Genomic DNA, 3,974 nt, shown 5'->3' with positions numbered 1-3,974 from the left:
GCGCTGCCATGCGCCGGGCCGGGCGGGCGGGTCCCGCCGCCGCCGCCACCAGCACCCGCGCCCCTTCCGGCAGCGCCGCGGCGCCACCTGGCGGCGGCTCTCGGATCCCGCTGGCGGCCCGCTAGGCCCCGGGCGGCCCGCAGGCAGCTGACTTGTGAGAGGAATTCGTCTGCACGGTTTTCTCCTCGGGGGTGTGGGTAGAGATGCATAAGGTGCAATAGAGCTACACGCTGTTGTCATTTAAGCATTTCTCTGTGTGATTCAGCACAGAAATGAAGCGCAGGGAGATAGGTTCGTGAAAGGAGAACTGGCAGGCTAGAAGAAATTATTCATGGAGGTCTTCAAGAATGGTTCCTAAGACAAAAAATTTGATAAGAACCTAGTTAAAGGTCCTGAATCTGCATGTATAGTTTTTGCCATAAAGTTCGGATATCTACACCAGACACTGCTGGTGTCATTGTTGTCCAAAGATTCATCAGATTTATCAACTCACCGATATCGTCACTGTATTTTCCTTTTCTTCATAGGCCACTGAATGGCAAATTTGTTAGGCATTACCTTCAGAGTTAAGAGCCCACCACACAGTGGTGTGTTACACTTCCTTGCTGTATGTTATCACGGTGATTATATTTATTTGGCCCTTCATGACCACTCACCGTTGCAGTGTCAACATGGAGAAGCATCTAGCTAAGCTTTCATCACCTCTTGCACAATTCCAGCCCCTTCTCTTCACACATGCAGTCTTCATCCTTCACATTTTCTCACCTATGTGCCAAAGTACTGCCCTGGAGGAAGATAATCTTCAGCTTTTTAGAATCACAGAATCATTAAGGTTGGAAAAGATCTCCAAGATCACCTGCTCCAACCATATCCCTAAGCACCACGTCCAACCTTTCCTTAAACACCCCCAGTGTGTTTAACACCCATCACTTCCTGGGCAACCCATTCCAATGTCCGATTACTCTTTCTGAGAAGAAATGTCTACTCATTTCCAAACTAAACCTCCCATGGCACAACTTGAGGCCATGCCCTCTAGTCCTATCACTAGTCACCTGTGAGAAGAGGCTGACACCCAGCTTCCCTGAACTTCCTTTCAGGTAGCTGCAGAGAGCAATAAGGTCTCCCCTGAGCCTCCTCAGACTGAACAACCCCAGTTTCCTCAGCCGCTCCTCACAGGACTTGTGTTCCTGACCCTTCACCAGCTTTGTAGCCCTTCTCTGGACATGTTCCGGGGCCTCGATGTCCTTCTTGTAGTGAGAGGCCCAAAGCTGAACACAGTACTCGAAGTGCGGCCTCACCAGAGCAGAGTGCAGGGGGATGATCACCTCTCTGGTCCTGCTGGCTGCACTGTTCCTGATACAAGCCAGGATGCCATTGGCCTTCTTGGCCACCTGGGCACACTGCTGGTTCATGTTCAGCTGAGCATCAACCATCATATTCCCATGTTGTCGAAGGTTCATACACTGTTGCCATCTCCAGTGCAAGAAAATCTCAATTGTTCCATGCTGCATGATGGAAAATTAACAAAAACATAGCCACCCTCAACTAGCTAATTATTTGCAACGTAGTACTATAGAAGATGCAGATTCAAATCCCCTTAGAGAAAGAATTTGAATCCAAATTGCTTGGATACTTCTATCAAGAGCAAATCTTTCCAGGCTCAAAACAAGAAACCAGATCAGGGACCTTGCAGCATTGCAACCAGCTTTATGAGCATGTCTATGAAAAGGGCAGAGCTCAAGCTGAATTTGTTTTCACATTTTATCTAATTCATTGCTTACGCAATTGTTCATATGAATATCTTACTACTTTGGCTGAGAATGAGATATTTAACTTCCTTATTTTTCCCCAGTCACTCCACTGGCAAATGAACCCAGATATTCTGCTTCAAGCAATAAATTCCACTAGGTGTCAGGATAGCTAAGAATTAGATGCTGCAATTATAATTAAATATATACTTAAGGGCCTTGCCTAATCACTTTCTATGTAAACTGTTGGGCTCTTGGAATAATCTAGTTCACTGTACTTGTACTTGTATTAACTTTAAGTTGCACATAGCAGCACGTAAAGCAAAGACGTGCCTTTCACTGAATATGAAGTAATCTAACGAAAAGTCAAATAATTATGAAATGAACATATTTCATCTTGACCATGCTTTTCTGCAAATTGCATTCACCAACATTTTCTGTCTCTTAGATCTCAGAAAGGTCTCTAAATTTGAGATGTTTTTCTTTCTACAGTTAGGCCTGATTTTAAAAGAGTGGAAGCTACTTGCAAAAGGCAAGTAATTACTCATTCTTTAATATGGGACTGGAGATCCTGTAATGTTCAAAGACCTGAGAAAGGCAAAAAGAAAAGAAGCCTTGAGTTGCTACTACTCTTCTTCATTTCTGCCAAAATTTCTTAATTCCTTCAAAATCTTGTGCATCAAAGGGAGAGGAGCAAGAGCTAAACATGCAAGGTAATAATGTAATTATATTTCATGGAGACAGAAGACGAAAAACAATCAACCTAGAATCTAAAGATGTTTGGGCAGATGTTAGGTAGAATCTCCTAGATGTTTGGGTAACATCTCTGTTACCCAAAAATAATATTAACTGCACACTTTTCAAATATTGCTTTAAAGCAAAGAGAACTAAATTCCTCAAGAGCTTTTACAAACATGAATTCATAGCACCTCTTCTAGCACCTCTGTGAAGCAAATGTTACCAAGCACAAAGACAGACAAAATTCTGCAAGCTTCATGCATGCTTCTACTTCAGGTCTGAGTTTTCACAGTACAGTATCTCACCAATAGTACTGTGTAGGCTCAACAGTTAGCTCTTAGTGACTTCAGTTACGTTTGTGAATGCTTAGAACTTCCAAACATAAAAGGTGTCTTAAGTCAGGCAGCCAAAAATAAAGGACACAGAAGTAATGATTTACTGTGGCAAGTTTGTTTGAAGTGACTTGGCTATCGTTACAGAATTTTTGCAACATAGGCCAATTTGTATTTGCTTATGGCTATTATGCAGACATTTTTTCTATGCCTGCCCTACTCACAACAGACCTTTTGAATTAGAAGTTCTTCTACACAGCTGTGAACAAGTTCACCTAGCACACTGAAGGATGGAGAGGAAAAAAGTGGCCAGTTATTTCACCACTCACTTTATTGTAATGCACATGCTCAGGATTACAGAAGCCTTAAACTGGCACTTTCTAACTTCTGAGTTGTTACATTCTTAACAGTGTGTTTTAATAGATGTACTTCATGCAAGGATTTTCTTTCCTACACAAAACTTCCTTCAGTTAAATTAAAGTACAGAATTATAGTCGAGTACAGAAAACAAGCAGAAGATGTCATTACCCCACGCCCTGTAGTCTTGGTGGCAATAACCTTGTACACTTTGATTTACAGAAGTAATTGAGAATCAGTTAAAATACAATGGGCAAAGTCCTCAGAAGTTACTGTGAAAGTGTCTCAATTCCTGTTGATTTCAAGGGCAATCTAGACACCAGCCTAAAACTGCTATGTTATTGCCTTTGTGCTTCTTTTAAGTAACATTTAAGAACAAAGATGTAATGAAAGCAATTTCATTAGCGTAGTATAATACAAAAATCCTCTGAATTTCTACTTGGTTGTCAGTACTCATTATTGAAATTACATCTATGTATCAAGCAGAGACAGCGTATATAAGTATCCAGGGCAACTTTGCCAGCATGGATTTCAGGGGAGGTTATACAAGTTCCTGGTAAGAAGTATGTGAGTTCCTAGTCCACAGTGAACACTGCATTGCCAGGTTTTTACATCATCTGTGGCAGCTGGGTTAAAGCCAGTTGATATTTTGGCAGTTGGGCACAGATGTTGAACCATCAACATGGACCTACAGCCCTCTACAGCTCTGGCCCATTTCTTTCCCACCAAAGCCCGTGAAGGGTTAGGTTTCTCTGCTACACTTGTACATCCAGTTACTATGTTAACGTACTCTTCATGA

At 42.3% G+C, this 3,974-nt stretch overlaps 1 protein-coding gene across 2 annotated transcripts in view; it reads right to left on the bottom strand.

Annotated features, from left to right (window-relative positions):
• Nucleotides 1-83, bottom strand: part of GNPTAB (N-acetylglucosamine-1-phosphate transferase subunits alpha and beta) — a 49,773-nt gene extending 49,690 nt beyond the window's left edge. For both annotated transcript variants that reach the window (XM_035342018.1, XM_035342012.1), the window contains exon 1: nt 16-83. The gene's annotated coding sequence lies outside the window, so the exon portion shown is untranslated. The remainder of the gene's footprint in view (nt 1-15) is intronic.
• Between the last annotated feature and the right edge of the window lie 3,891 nt (nt 84-3,974).

The sequence above is a fragment of the Oxyura jamaicensis genome, chromosome 1 (assembly GCF_011077185.1).
Source record: "Oxyura jamaicensis isolate SHBP4307 breed ruddy duck chromosome 1, BPBGC_Ojam_1.0, whole genome shotgun sequence".
NCBI lineage: Eukaryota > Metazoa > Chordata > Aves > Anseriformes > Anatidae > Oxyura > Oxyura jamaicensis.
This window is presented reverse-complemented; position numbering and strand designations above follow the sequence as displayed.